This window comes from Salminus brasiliensis, chromosome 25, assembly GCF_030463535.1.
Source record: "Salminus brasiliensis chromosome 25, fSalBra1.hap2, whole genome shotgun sequence".
NCBI classification, from domain to species: domain Eukaryota; kingdom Metazoa; phylum Chordata; class Actinopteri; order Characiformes; family Bryconidae; genus Salminus; species Salminus brasiliensis.
The window spans coordinates 28155926-28172177 of NC_132902.1; the positions used below are offsets into that span (position 1 = coordinate 28155926).

General features: G+C 44.2%; 1 protein-coding gene across 1 annotated transcript in view; it reads left to right on the plus strand.

The window, feature by feature from the left end:
* Positions 1-1292: 1292 nt before the first annotated feature.
* The window catches only part of bean1 (brain expressed, associated with NEDD4, 1), a 28521-nt gene continuing 13561 nt past the window's right edge, over positions 1293-16252 (plus strand). The window contains exons 1-3 of the mRNA XM_072671337.1: positions 1293-1506; positions 5753-5802; positions 7774-7881. The gene's annotated coding sequence lies outside the window, so the exon portion shown is untranslated. The remainder of the gene's footprint in view (positions 1507-5752; positions 5803-7773; positions 7882-16252) is intronic.

The following is a 16252-nucleotide window of genomic DNA, read 5'->3' on the forward strand; positions in this document are numbered from 1 at the left end:
CATCTACTCTCACCTGTCTCTTCTCACCTGTCTCTTCTCACCTGTCTCTTTTCACCTATCTACTCTCACCTGTCTCTTCTCACCTGTCTCTTCTCACCTGTCTCTTTTCACTCATCTACTCTTACCTGTCTCTTCTCACCTGTCTCTTCTCACTCATCTACTCTTACCTGTCTCCTCTCACCTGTCCACTCTCACCTGTTTCTTCTCATCTGCCTATTTTCACCTGTCTACTCTTACCTGTCTCCTCTCACCTGTCTCTTCTCACCTGTCTCTTTTCACCTATCTACTCTTACCTGTCTCCTCTCACCTGTCCACTCTCACCTGTCTCTTCTCACCTGTCTCTTTTCACCTATCTACTCTTACCTCTCTCCTCTCACCTGTCTCTTCTCACCTGTCTCTTTTCACCTATCTACTCTTACCTGTCTCCTCTCACCTGTCCACTCTCACCTGTTTCTTCTCACCTGTCTCTTTTCACCTATCTACTCTTACCTGTCTCCTCTAACCTGTCTCTTCTCACCTGTCTCTTTTCACCTATCTACTCTCACCTGTCTCCTCTCACCTGTTTCTTCTCATCTGCCTATTTTCACCTGTCTACTCTTACCTGTCTCCTCTCACCTGTTTCTTCTCACCTGTCTCTTTTCACCTATCTACTCTTACCTGTCTCCTCTAACCTGTCTCTTCTCACCTGTCTCTTTTCACCTATCTACTCTCACCTGTCTCCTCTCACCTGTTTCTTCTCATCTGCCTATTTTCACCTGTCTACTCTTACCTGTCTCCTCTCACCTGTTTCTTCTCACCTGTCTCTTTTCACCTATCTACTCTTACCTGTCTCTTCTCACTTGTTTCTTCTTAGTTGTCTCTTCTCACCTGTCTCACCTGTCTCACCTGTCTGCTTGGCTATACTACTGTACTTTTTTCACTTCTGCTTTCTCACCTGTATTCCTCACCTGCTCCCCCTCACCTATCAGTATTTTTTTAATGATTATTCTGACTAGATTTTATTGAAGACGTATATTGTTGTTTTTAAACTACTTCAGTGTTTAGTTTTATGTATATTTGTTTACACTGCTTTGTATAATTTTGGATGATTATTAGTAAATATTATTATATATATCCACTACTATATGTACACTACATGTTTTTACTCTGTTGCTTTCCAGCGTGACCTAACTAGCCAATCCCAGCACAGGGGGCGGGGATTTGCCAGCCAATCATAGCGCAGGTATGGGCGTGGCCTAGTGAAATATGGGAGTAGGTAAGAAGCAGGACTGTCGTCCACGCGCCGCTCTCACATCCTCCTGCTTTGCTGGGAAGAAGGTTGTGCGCGTGATTCTGGGGGATATTTCAGGCGCTCGAGGCGAGATGAAGAGCTGATGCAGTGTCCGCGCGTGAGGCTCGTTCAGTGATCCAGCAGGCTGTGAGGAAGAAGAGGAGGAGGAGGAGGAGGAGGAGAAGAGGCGCGCGAGGTAGACACACACTCCGTGGCATAGATGCGTTTGCAGAGAGGTAAGTGGGTGAGTGCACGTGCGTTTTAGCACTGGGCGTCATCTGCGTGGGTGCACGAGCCAGGACGCGTATTAGGGTTTTGTTGATCGATTGAGATGATCGATTAGTAGAATATTTGATCTAATATAATGCATGCATACGCAGTCTGTCTGTCCGTCTGTCTTACTCGACTTATTCCTGCACGCGGTGCTAATAATCAGTGCGATATTAATATGAATAAAGCAGAGTATGATGGATGTTTGAATGCTGGGAGTTTTCCACAAGGCTTCTGACTGACAGACTGACCACAGGTTCAGTGTGTGCAGAAGCTGACAGATGTGATAGTAATGCCCTGTGGTCCGTCACCATGTTTACAGTCCCAGTCCCAGCTTTGTAAACAAGTAAAGACTAGAACTAGGTGATTCTTTATTTAGAGGAGCTTAGAAATATTTATTACATAATAAACCACTTATGTGAACAAACAACTTACGATTTACATTTTTAAAATGTTTAAACATCAATATTTTGCAACTCTGAACTCATCCCCCAACTTTGTTTATTATTACAACTCGGGAGCAACTATTATTACCAACTCATAAAAAATCTAAAAACTTAAAGACAAAAAGTGTTATTTATATAAAAAAAAAGATTGCATTATTTATGTTCATATCTGCCCTTTTTTTCTCCATATTTTAACAATAAATAACCATCCCCATCATTACTGTCCTCCCCATCATCCCCATCATTACTGTCCTCCCCATCATTACTATCCTCCCCATCATCCCCGTCATTACTGTCATCCCCATCCTTTACTGTCATCCCCATCCTTTACTGTCATCCCCATCATTACTGTCATCCCCATCATTACTATCCTCCCCATCATCCCCATCATTACTGTCATCTCCATCATTACTATCCTCCCCATTATTACTATCCTCCCCATCATCCCCATCATTACTGTCATCCCCATCATTACTATCCTCCCCATTACCCCATCATTACTGTCATCCCCATCAATACTATCATCCCTATCCTCCCCATCATTACTATCCTCCCCATCATTACTGTTATCCTCATCATCCCCATCATTGCTGTCCTCCCCATCATTACTATCCTCCCCATCATTACTATCCTCCCCATCCTCCCCATCATCCCCATCATTACTATCCTCCCCATCATTACTATCCTCCCCATCATTACTTTCCTCCCCATCCTCCCCATCATTACCATCCTCCCCATCATTACTTTCCTCCCCATCCTCCCCATCATTACCATCCTCCCCATCATTACTATCCTCCCCATCATCCCCGTCATCCCCATCATTACTATCATCCCCATCATCCCCATCATTACTGTCATCCCTATCATCCCTATCATCCCCATCCTTTACTGTCATCCCCATCCTTTACTGTCATCCCCATCATCCCCATCATTACTATCCTCCCCATCATTACTATCCTCCCCATCATCCCCATCCTTTACTGTCCTCCCCATCATTACCATCATCCCCATCCTCCCCATCATCCCCATCATTACTGTCATCCCCATCATTACTATCATCCCCATCCTCCCCGTCATCCCCATCCTTTACTGTCATCCCCATCATCCCCATCATTACTATACTCCCCATCATCCCCATCCTTTACTGTCATCCCCATCATTACTATCCTCCCCATCATTACTATCCTCCCCATCATTACTATCCTCCCCATCATTACCATCATCCCCATCCTCCCCATCATCTCCATCATTACTGTCATCCCCATCATTACTATCATCCCCATCCTCCCCGTCATCCCCATCTTTACTGTCATCCCTATCATCCCCATCATTACTGTCATCCCCATCCTTTACTGTCATCCCCATCATTACTGTCATCCCCATCCTCCCCATCATTACTATTCTCCCCATCATTACTATCCTCCCTATCATCCCCATCCTTTACTGTCATCCCCATCATTACTATCATCCCCATCATTACCATCATCCCCATCATTACTATCCTCCCCGTCATTACCATCATCCCCATCATTACTGTGAACCCCATCATTACTATCCTCCCCATCATCCCCATCATTACTGTCATCCCCATCATTACTATCTTCCCCATCATTACTGTCATTCCCATCATTACTATCCTCCCCATCATTACCATCATCCCCATCATTACTAGCTTCCCCGTCATTACCATCATCCCCATCATTACTGTGAACCCCATCATTACTATCCTCCCCATCATCCCCATCATTACTATCCTCCCCATCATTACTATCCTCCCCATCATTACTGTCATCCCCATCATTACTATCATCCCCATCCTCCCCGTCATTACTATCATCCCCATCCCCCATCATTACTGTCATCCCCATCATTACTATCATCCCCATCCTCCCAATCATTACTGTCATCCCTATCATTTCTATCATTCCCATCCTCCCCATCATTACTATCATCCCCATCCCCCCATCATTACTGTCATCCCCATCATTACTATCATCCCCATCCTCCCAATCATTACTGTCATCCCTATCATTTCTATCATTCCCATCCTCCCCATCATTACTATCATCCCCATCCCCCATCATTACTGTCATCCCCATCATTACTGTCATCCCCATCATTACTATCATTCCCATCCCCCCATCATTACTGTCATCCCCATCATTACTATCATCCCCATCCTCCCAATCATTACTGTCATCCCTATCATTTCTATCATTCCCATCCTCCCCATCATTACTATAATCCCCATCCCCCCATCATTACTGTCATCCCCATCATTACTGTCATCCCCATCATTACTATCATTCCCATCCCCCCATCATTACTGTCATCCCCATCATTACTATCATCCCCATCCTCCCAATCATTACTGTCATCCCTATCATTTCTATCATTCCCATCCTCCCCATCATTACTATAATCCCCATCCCCCCATCATTACTGTCATCCCCATCATTACTGTCATCCCCATCATTACTATCATCCCCATCATTACTATCATTCCCATCCTCCCCATCATTACTATCATCCCCATCCCCCCATCATTACTGTCATCCCCATCATTACTGTCATCCCCATCATTACTATCATCCCCATCATTACTTTCATCCCCATCCTCCCCATCATTACTATCATCCCCATCATTACTATCATCCCCATCATTACTGCAACAGGCTGTATGGAAGCTGCATGATCTTGGGAAACCTGACATTGCGGTCGTTTGAGTCTGCAGTATGTTCTGAGATATTAGCAGATTTCACCAGAAGTCAGATATCCTGCATGCCACAACATTAATAACACTCCATGTCTGCAAGATCGGAGTAAAATAAATGACAGATGAGGATAAATGAGCAGCAAAAAGTGCAATATTTTAAGCGTAACACTTGTTTTTGTCGTAACCAAGAAATAAAGAGCGGCACAGAGCACGCGCCAGCCCTGAGAGAGGAGTGAGCGTCGGCTGGGTGTATTCAGCATCAGTACGGTTTATACCATTACACCAGTGTATTCATCACATAACTAATGTTACCATTATTATGTGTTAATATTATAAAATCTAGTCACAGCTGTTGAATTCAGACCTGGGCTCTTTTTCCTAACCGTAATGACACACCCCCTGCTTAATACTGAGAAAGGTCCCCCTCATACCGCCAAAACAGCTCTGACCTGTCGAGGCATGGACCCCACAAGACCTCTGAAGGTGTCCTGCTGTGGGCTCTTACACCAAGACGAACGTCAGCAGCAGATCCTTTAAGTCCTGTGAGCTGTGAGGTGGGACCTCCATTAGCATCAGTGAGTCTTGGAGGCCCATGACCCTGTCACCATTTCACCCTGTTGTCCTTCCTTGGAGCACTTTTGATAGGTTCTGACCACTGCATACCAGGAACACCACACAAGACCTGCCTGATGTTCTGGAGATGTTCTGACCAGTCGTCTAGAACATCACAGTCTGGTTCTTGTCAACCATCACCTTCATCACCTTGACTGACTGTTTACTTGCTGCCTAATATATCCACCGTTTGTCAGGAGCCACTGGAACCAGATCAGTGGCGTTCACTTTACCTGGGAGTGGTTTTAATGTTATGGCTTAAGGACTCAAATTCATTACAGCTCAGTTTCCATACTTGCCTCTCGCCTCATTTTTCCTGTTACTTTTCAAATCCTACCTGTCCTCTCTGACCTGTCCTCTCTGACCTGTCCTCTCTGTCAAACTCAAACACTCTCTCTCTCTCTCTCTCTCTCTCTCTCTCTCTCTCTGTGTTTTCAGCTCTCCTGCTGGAACTCCTTAAAAGCTCTTCTGAAACCTCTCTGAAGCTTGTGAGTATCTGTGTGTTCTGTTCGATCTGTGTTCAAGATGTGTGTAAGTGTGTGTGTGTGTGTGTGTGTGTGTGTGTGGTGGGGGGGTGGATGGCTGGATGGAGTGTGTATGGGAAGAGATATTGCTGTGCTGACGGTTAACCAATCAGCCTGCAGCCGTGTAGCAGAAAGACAGACACGTTTCATAAACAAATCTCCACAGAGAGCCCACATCCCACACTCCCCTCACCGTCCCGTACCGTCCACACTCCCCTCACCGTCCCCGCATCGTCCACACTCCCCTTACCGTCCCGCATCGTCCACACTCCCCTCACCGTCCCCGCACCGTCCACACTCCCCTCACCGTCCCCACACCGTCCACACTCCCCTCACCGTCCCCGCACCGTCCACACTCCCCTCACCGTCCCCGCACCGTCCACACTCCCCTCACCGTCCCCGCACCGTCCACACTCCCCTCACCGTCCCCGCATCGTCCACACTCCCCGCATCGTCCACACACTCCTGCACCACCGTGCAGGAGAACTTCCCTCAGAGCTGGAGGAAGAAACCTTGGGAGGAACCAAGACTCACCAGGGGGACCCGACCCGTCCTCCTCTGATCAGAACTATTTATACATTATTGATAAAAGTTACTGAACCATCCAGACTGCTGTACTGCTCAACATATTCTTAATATCATAATATGGTAATTATAATAATCCTGGTGGAGTAGAACTTAATATAGTCATGGCAGTCATGGTCAGAATAATGAAAGGAATAATGGGTAACAGTGGTGATATTAATAGTGCAGATAGTTAAGAGTCCATTTAGGTTTTAACATGGTCATTAAACAGGTAGCAGTGGTAGGAGGGTGGGCCGCTGGTCTAATACGGGTGGTGGGGGAGCCTGGTGGTCAGACTGGTAGGTGGCAGCTGGTCTGACGCAGGTAGAGGGGACCTCAGCGGTCAGTCTTCCAGCAGGTCGGGTTGGGTGGTCATTTACTGGGAGAAGGTAAAGAGACAGAGTTAGTTCTGAGAGGATTTTATAGAGATCAGAGAATGTTGATCAGTGTCAGTGTGTCTGACGACTCCGGCAGGTCTGACTATAACAGTCTAATTAAAAGAAGAGAGCCAGAAGGTAACACAGACACGGGAGCTCCCTTAAACGTAAGCGTCCATCTGCTTCACCGTCCACAAACCTGAGTGATGGCGTGTAAGCAGCGAGACGACAGCTCCAGCATCTCAGTGTACTACAATTCCCTGTGTCCTCAAACCCCTGGACCTGCGGCCCTTATCTAAGAAACATTAATTACCAAAAGCTGAACTAAACAGATGAGTTTCAGCCTAGATTTAAAGACTGAGACTGTGTCTGAGTCCTGAATTGAACTGGGAGCAGTGCAGTGCTAGGTTTAGTAAGAACCCTGGCTGCAGTGTTCTGAACCAGCTGAAGTTATTGAGGTTCCTGCTGGAACAACCTGACAGTAGTGCATTACAGTAATCTAGCCTAAGGTAATAAATAGCGTGTACTAGCTTTTCTGCGTCCTGTAGAGATAAGGAGTGTTTTATCTCTACAGGCTGTTCTACTAATATTAGCTATATGTTGCTCAAATTATCTAAATCAAATGTGACGCCAAAATTTGTAGCTGCTAGATCTGGAATAATGGAAAAATCAGTCCAAGTCTAAGATGGTCACACTCCCAGAATCCTTCCCAAAGTCTCTCCCCCTTTTTTATCCCTTACACTCACACTCTGTACCTTTAACCCAGAGACATGGGGAATAAGGCCCATCTTATATAAATACTTATAAATACTACTTGCAACTTCACTGTGAATGGGTGGAGCTACACTGCTGCAGGGTGTACCATCACACTAAATGTATTATTATTAAAAACTTATCAATCTTATTTATTAATGGGATTATTGAAAATGATCTCTCTCTTTCTCTCTCTCTCTCTCTCTCTCTCTCTCTCTCTCTCTCTGTGTGTGTGTGCTAGATGGTAGAGTGTAGGAGTGTAGGAGTGTAGTGGGTGAGATGTCTCTGCAGGACGGACTGAAGGACTGAAGGACTGAAGGGCTGAGTGAATGCAGGTGAATAAGTTCAGGTAAGGCCAGATGTGGTGCTGCTGATTATCTGTCTGCATGACTGTTCAAAAGTTTGGGGACACTTAATCTCCTTTTGCAGTTTACATTTTCAGAATTTTCTCACATTTCCTCCATTAGGTACAAGAAGATCTTAAGATTCTCCTGAAATTCTTCTGCATATATATTTGAGTCCAGCTTTTTTAAGCCTGATCCGGTTCAGTTCCTTGGTTTTTACCGCTGTGTTGTAGCAGAGCGCCCTCTGGCGTCCTCTAGAGGCAATTAACAGACATGATTCCCAGCCCGCAGCAGTGAGGAGAGTTCTCAGAAGATAACAGATCAGTTGACATTCGGCAGTGTGGAACGGTTTGACAGTGGAAATGACTATCTGGAGATACAAGGTTTTCTTCTGGTTGTTTAAATGGTAAAACATACTGATAAAGGTTCTTTATGGAGCCTGAAGTGGCTTCTGTCCAAAAATCCCTGTTAGATGCCTTTAAGATGTTTGTGCAGATGAGGATGAGGAGGGTGTTTGTGATGAAGGTTTTTGTGAAGGATAAACAGGCTAAACTATGGGCAGCTAGGTTGGGGTCATGGCAGAAACCATGGCAACGTGTCTCTAGGATGTGATTTGGATGGACTCTCTCTGCATAGAGCTGATTAAACAGAGATGTTGCTGTTGCTTTTACATGGCCGTTCATCTCTGCACTCTGCTTTGATGGAGAGCACAGAGAAGCAGAGCATTAGAACATTAGAACATGCACCTGACCGCACAGCCCACCATACTGACCACGACACATACAGCAAACATTTAGACCCACCTGACTGAGCAACATTCTGTATCAGCTCTGTCTAATGAATGGGTGGGGCTAAACTGCTGTAAGTGGAATAGGTGGGGCTAAACTGCAACCGTTGAATCATGCTGATGCTCCACTGGCTGGAACAGGGTGAAGGGCGTCTCCGTCATTCCCACTCCGGGCCGGAGCGCTGCTGCTGCTACTGCACTATGGAGGTTTGGTGGTGGAGCTGCAGGAGGAGAACCTCTCTCCAGAACTGCTGTGTAACGCTGTGTACTCTACCGCCTCAGCCGCCTCAGCCTCAGCCCACATGCTGCTACACCTTCAGACTGTCCAGTGCATGTGTACAGCTGTTCAAAAGGGGGCGCTCAAAGTCTGATTTGTATTTACAGTAGTGGAGTAAAAGTGAATTACACTTCATACCTGTAGGGGAAGCCCAGGAGCAAAAATACCAGTTCTCACGCAACACTGCTTTAATGTGACCCAAATCTGATCTGATTTTTACTGTCCTTATTTACCAAGTTCCCTCTTTCCTCTTCACTGAAGAACACACACACACACACACTCGGCTACAGTGTGTGTGAAACTGCTGCTAATGCCACCTGACCTTTCACTAAACTGTTTGCCTTCAGAGGAGACTGTGTTCACTAACGGCAGCAATCAGATGGCTAACGGGCGACGTGGCCAGCACAGCGTTTACCCTCCACAATCAATTCCACACTAACTCTCTAAACAGCAGCTGTGAGGAAACACATCCTCCCACAGATGATCCTCCACACCTTTAGAGCTCGCACAGCTCTGAGAGTCTTCCTTTTTATTCTCTTATCATGTACTGCAGATTCCTTATCTTATAAAGTATCTGCCTTACATTTGTCTTGGTTTATGTAGGTAACACAGTCATAATTCACATTTGCATCATTATTTTTTACAATTAAACACACTGTGCCTTTAAGACATGTATGTAAATTAGCTTTGTTCTGATTGGCCTAATAATGTAGAATGTCTCATTTAAAAAGCATTTTAGCTCAAAACACTCCTTTGAACTTTGGGAGGGGGGCTAAACTGATGTAGGCTGAATAGGGGGTGGAGCTAAACTGATGTAGGCTGAATAGGGGGTGGAGCTAAACTGATGTAGGCTGAATGGGTAGCCTGAGAAAATGTAAGCTGAATGGGTGGGGCTTAACAACTGTAGGCTAAGTGGGTGAGAAACCTCCCCCAGTCAGAGCTGTTCTACAGTGGAGGTTCTAGATAACCTCCCCCAGTCAGAGCTGGAGTTCTACAGTGGAGGTTCTAGATAACCTCCCCCAGTCAGAGCTGGAGTTCTACAGTGGAGGTGAAGGGAAGCAGACGTCTGAAGCTCTACTAAAAGCTCCTCACAGAAAGTTCTTCACCTAATGGTGATGAAGACGCTGCCTGATGCCTGAGACACGGTTCTACCAGAGTTCTGAGAAGAGTTCGGCTCTAGAACCTGCTTTTAAAATCAGATCATTAAAATGGTGGAGGGATACATGCTGCAGGGTGTAGTGCGGCTACAGAAAGTAGTCCCTAAAGAGAACTGCATTAGTTCAGATTCTCCACTATTTTACCATCATCATCATCATCATCATCATTCCATATAAAACTCAGAAGACTGGTGAGTTTGTATAGGAAATAAATTATGGGATATATCTTCACCTCAGCTTAAACGATGTGTGTGTGTGTGTGTGTGTGTGTGAGTGAATCTCTCAGTCTCTCTCACACAAAGTAACACTCGCTTGTCCTTCCTCTGGATTAACTCCTATATATAATTCATGGCTCGTCTCTCACCTGAAATGTCAGAACAGCTGGGGGCCAGCGGGGACCGGGGACCGGGGACGGGAGGTGTTCCGGAGGGCGGTGCAGGGAGGAAGTGGATAAATGTGCGGATGGGTGTCTTTAGCTTTATTCCTCTGTAGGATTCTTCTGGCTTTGACCTTTTGACCTTTACCCCTGTGGAGAAGCTGTGGCTCCCGTTTTAATAAACAGAGCACTGACCTACTGAACTGACCGGTGCCACAGGTGCAGTTACACCACAGCGTCAGACCTGCGGTCAGAACTGCGTACACAGTGCTCGTCCAGACTGACGTTACGGTCATGATTTTGCAGCTCCTGGGATTTTTGGGTGTAGTTTTATCATAACCACACCTCCATCCTCATCCATAACATCTATTTACTTACATATTTCATATTGTTTATTTTATCAATCTCTATATATTTAGATTTGTATGTTTTAATGGTAGCTTTATTTTGATCCTGTATTTTATCCATCCTGTATTTTGTTAGATTTTTTATGTTTTCGTCGTCATCAGAGCATTCCACTGCTAGCGTTAAGACCGTGCATGTGACCAATAAGAAAAAACTACCTCCTGGGATTTTCAGCTGTTTGTGCATTATCTCCTGGGTCAGATTTTTGCATTATCTCTTCTGGTATAAATTTGTGTAATCTTTGCATCTACATTCTGGAATGTTCTGTCATGTTCTGTGAATCTCCTGAGAAATATGGGGTGTATTCCTCATTATTTCCTGTGACATCATTTTTGCATTATCCTCTTGTGATGTTTGGATGTAGTTGTTGCATTATCTCCTGTGGTGTTGTGTTCTAGTATTTTCTCCTTTGATTTTCAGGCATACTTTCTGCATTATCTGCTGTTATTTCTGAGTATGGTTTGTGCATTATCCATTTTTGCATTATCGTGATGTTTGGGTGTAGTTGTTGCATTATCTCCTGTGGTTTTGTGAGTGTGGTTTGATTTTCAGGCATAATGTCTGCATTATCTCCTGTGATGTTTGGCTGTTATTGTTGCATTATCTCCTGTGATGTTTGGATGTAGTTGTTGCATTATCTCCTGTGGTGTTGTATTCTAGTATTATCTCCTTTGATTTTCAGGCATACTTTCTGCATTATCTGCTGTTATTTCTGAGTATGGTTTGTGCATTATCTCCAGCCATTTTTATATTATCGTGATGTTTGGGTGTAGTTGTTGCATTATCTCCTGTGATGTTTGGCTGTTACTGTTGCATTATCTCCTGTGATGTTTGGCTGTTACTGTTGCATTATCTCCTGTGATGTTTGGGTGGGAATCTCAGTTCTTTAATGTTAAAGTAACATTGGAACTACAGTGATGTTCTGCAGATATTTCTGCTGCTATGACTGGGAGAGGGATTGCAGTGTGCTGTAGATTTCAGTACAGTTATCTGCATACTGTGGGTGGCCAGATCTTGCGTAACATAGAAGTTTTTATAAATTGAGATTTGAGGCACTGCTGAGTCTTGGTGAGGTTTCTGATATGTTATGCTGGGCTTTGAAATCACAGGCAGGCCAGTGTGCTGAATAATGCAGACTACCCGACCTCTTCCAGTTCCGGTCTTCACACTTTCACACAGGTTTTAGATCAGACTGGACATTTAAAAACAGTCACAGTCATTTTGACCTTGGTGCTGCTCCTTGCCCTGTTCCCTGGGATCTGCTCTCTGCATTTTCAGACATTTCTCTCTACTTAAAAGGTTCTGTGGGCTTCAGAGAAGGAGATGCATAACGTCTGCTGAAGTACAGTGGTTTCATTTCTTGGTCTTTTTAACAGAGTTGTGTTTTCATTGGGTTGGTCAGTTGTGTGAGTGATGGAAACAGAGTTTGTGATCTGAACATAAACTGCGTTTAGGGTCGGAGGGCACAATCAGGGTCATTAATATTAATATTAATAAGGCTGCTGGAGGAAGTTCACTGAGGACCTTTAGGAGCCTTCTGCTGTATGTCTGTGTTTGAGCCGGTGCGGAGTGTGTTAGCTGGGTGACTGGCTGGCCGTTTGATTGCTCCATCAGTCTATGATCTCCATCAGATGCTGACCAGCACTCACACCTGTCTGTTACACTGAGGCCTCAAGCCCATTTATTCAGATCCAGGGGTGCTGCAGCTGTGATTGTTCCATACCTCCCCGCACACAGATATGTATGTATGGTTTCTGTCTGGCAGAATCATCGGATCTCCAGAACTGCAGCTTTACAGGAGAGGAAAACCTTGTAAAGTCAGTGTAAAACGATTTTATTCCAGATCATTTTGGAGCATTTCTATTGGTCCGTTCATCATGACATTCCTCGCCAGTTCACATTATTAGGAAAAGTGAAAAATAGTAAATATTGAGATGCAAGGTTTTTGAGAGATTATAACCGTGACCATATTATTTATTTAGTATTTATTAAGTAAATTAATGTGCATTAATAACTGCATTTAAGTATTTAAATCTTATATGAGCAGTAGAGCAGGACCTGGCTGCCTGGGCGACTACAGGGTTCGGGTTCGGGTTTGTTTTTCTGAACTCTCGCTTTAAGACTCTGGGCACAGAAGCGGTGACTTTCACAGCCTCTTCAAAAATGTGAAGATAGCATTATAATTTTAAGTCCAGTGGCTGCTGCTCCTGCTGCTCCTGCTGCTCCCGCTGCTCCTCTCAGAATTCATCCAATTAGACCAACAACAGGCAGCGTGCGGTTTTGGGTCATCACAACCCAGCTCCATTACAGCCTCCCAACGGAGCCATATCAGCCTGCTGCCCTGCTCGAGCCCTGCTCGAACACTGCTCGAACACTGCTGACCATCATTCTACCTGCTGTAGCTCCATTATCTCAGGTTACGCCCGTTATAATGACCTTAGAGAATAAGAGTGCTCCAGCAAAGCGGGATAACCAGACTACAGACGGAGCAATGAATAGCATAGAGCCGAATGGAATCGAATAGAATAGGAATTTCAGAGTAAAATAGAAAGAATAACAGTATTTATTACATTAGAATACAATACCGTAGAACAAAACCCAACAGCTGGAAAACAGTAGAATAGAAAAACTAGAACAAATGATACTAAAACAGAACAAAACTGAATAAAATTGAACAGAACAAAATAGATCAGAAAAGAAAAATAGAATAAAGATGAAAATATTAGATACGGTAGAAATGAACTCGTTAAGTTGAATAGTATAGAGTGAAACAGCAAAACAAATAGCATAAAATATACAGTATATGTATATAGAAATATATAAAAAACATGAAAGAACGTGAAGAAACATGAAAAAAATGAAGAACAGTACAATAGAAATAGAGAACAGAATAGAAGTTATTAGATTAGATTAGAACAAAACTCAAACAAAAAGAATAAAAATAACAGTTTAGAATAGAGAAGCATGAAGAAGAATAGAATAGAGCTGATCAATTAATTAAATATTAATCGAAACTGACACTCTGAACCTCTAATCAACAAAGTCCTGCCCATATTGATTATTAAAATGAAAAAAGAATACAATTTTATTACATTTTGTATTAATTCTGTGTTCATGTACTGTACCCTTAAAAACGGACTACTACATATGTAGTGACATGACTCCGCCCCTAAAGTCTCCACCTCCTCCAACATGGAGGGGAACTCGAACGCCGAGCTAATCGAGCAACTCCTGCAGCTTTGATAATCCGTCATTAATCATAATCGAGGTAAACTTAATTACTGATGGTGCTGTTTTGAGGTCATATCACCCAGCTGGAACAGAGTAGAAATGTGTAGAGTAGCTTTCAGATTCTAATGTTTGTGTGTTTCAGTCTGTATTCAGCTTTACCTTCATACTGAATTAATATGAACTCATAACCCATATGAATATCGTAATCTTCCAGTGTGCAGACAATTATAAAACAATAACTTCATTTCATTTCATTTCATTTGAGCAGGGTTGGGGGTTGACGCAGGCCTGTGTTCACTGTTACCGAGCTGTTCCTCCCTCCTGCTCAGTAACAGTGAAAGTCCGAGCTGGGTAGACATGAGGGGAGCTGTTTAGTCGAAGCTGTTACACCTCCCACAGCAAACCGCCAGAATGACCGTCTCAGTCACTCTAGTGTTGAAGGTCCTCCTCAGTCCTGCATCTCAGATGAAGAGGAATCGATGGATGGATCCTCATTGATTGGCTGAGGGTGTTTTTCTCTGTGGGCTGATTTAACAAGATTATGCCCTGTCCCGCGCCGGCCGCAGGAGTCAGAGAGGGATTGGAGGGGAAAATCCTGAGGAAATCATAGAGTAATCCTCCATCAGTCAGCTAGTTCAGCTGCACGCTCGACTGTTCCAGCGCTCTCCTCCTGATCTGGGTTAAATGGGATGGGGAATAGGCTCCCTAAACGGACGCCCTTCTGTGATCTACAATTATCTGAGAGGAAAGAGCTCATAAAGCCAGTGGAGCACTTTCTCATCCTCCTGCTCAGGAGCTAAAGATCATTCACTGTCCTGCTTATCATCATCTGGGCTCTGATCTGTCCCGAGACTTTGCTGATCGCCTCCTGTAAAGTAGCCTGATTGATCGCTGACCCAAGATGCTGTCAATCAGCCAAGACATGTTTGGTATCTGACCTCAATGGGAGATGCTATGCTAATGAGGCCAACATATGCTAACAAGCCTTGGTCTTGGACTGTCAACATCACTCTGATCTGACTACTTTTCTTTTGTTTGATGATTATGTATAAACTATATGCCCAAATGTTCGTCCCATTGCTGACACAGATGTGCAAATGCACACACACAGCTTGTCTAGTCCCTGTAGAGAAGAAGTACTGCCAATAGAATAGGACTCTCTGGAGCAGATCAACATCATGCTGTCTAAAGCCAGGCGTTCTCTGGAATGATGGTGGTGGAGCTCCATCCAGTACTTTTGGGATGAGTCATGACAGGAGCCACAATTATATTATATTGTATATTTATATTCTGTCTGTATTAAATATCGTTAGTGCTGGACTCTGGATCATAATGCTTACAGTAATCTGAACTCAGTACCAGTTAGGGCAGTCTTGATGAGAGTCCAGGTGACTTGTGTAACTTCCGGCTTGTGTTTTGTTTGCACATCAAAGCTTAACTGGATCAGAAACGGCACCAGAGCGGTGAGGTACTGTAGTTAGCAGTATTGATAGCGGTGCTAACTGCAGCAACTGATGCCATTAACCTCCTTCTGGAGCGGCCAGCAGGTCAGCCATCACTCCAGCCTGGCCGCTGGGGCGACCAGTCACTATGAAGGCTGAAATGAGCCATTTCCTGCCGTAATCGCTGCTGAAATGGGTTTGGGATGGCGGTAATTCACACTGATCACCGGCTTGGAGCTAAGATTGTCTGTTTTTGCCATTTAAGTGGTGATTCTACTGCATTACTGTAACGACACGGTTTTCTTACATATACACATGAGCATTATGTGTATGCTGACATACTGTTAATAATGCATACGGGGCAAATTATTATTACATAATCTTACACTTATTCACTTTGATCTGATTGTTAAAGATCCTGTGTACTATTTATATATCAGAATTCATTTTTATATTTGCACGACCATCCTACATAGAATTGAACAGGCTGATTCTGTTACTGTACCTTTAAGACTGATATACTGTATGTAGATGAGCTCTGCTCTGATCTGAGCTCTGATGGCTTCCCTGTATTGTGCCCCAGCATAATTCCATCAGCACATTTGTGGGCGGAGCTAAACTGCTGTAGGCTGAGTGGGCGGGTACATCACAAATACAGTTGATTTATAATTGGCTGTTTTTGCAGATTAGCTTCTGAACAT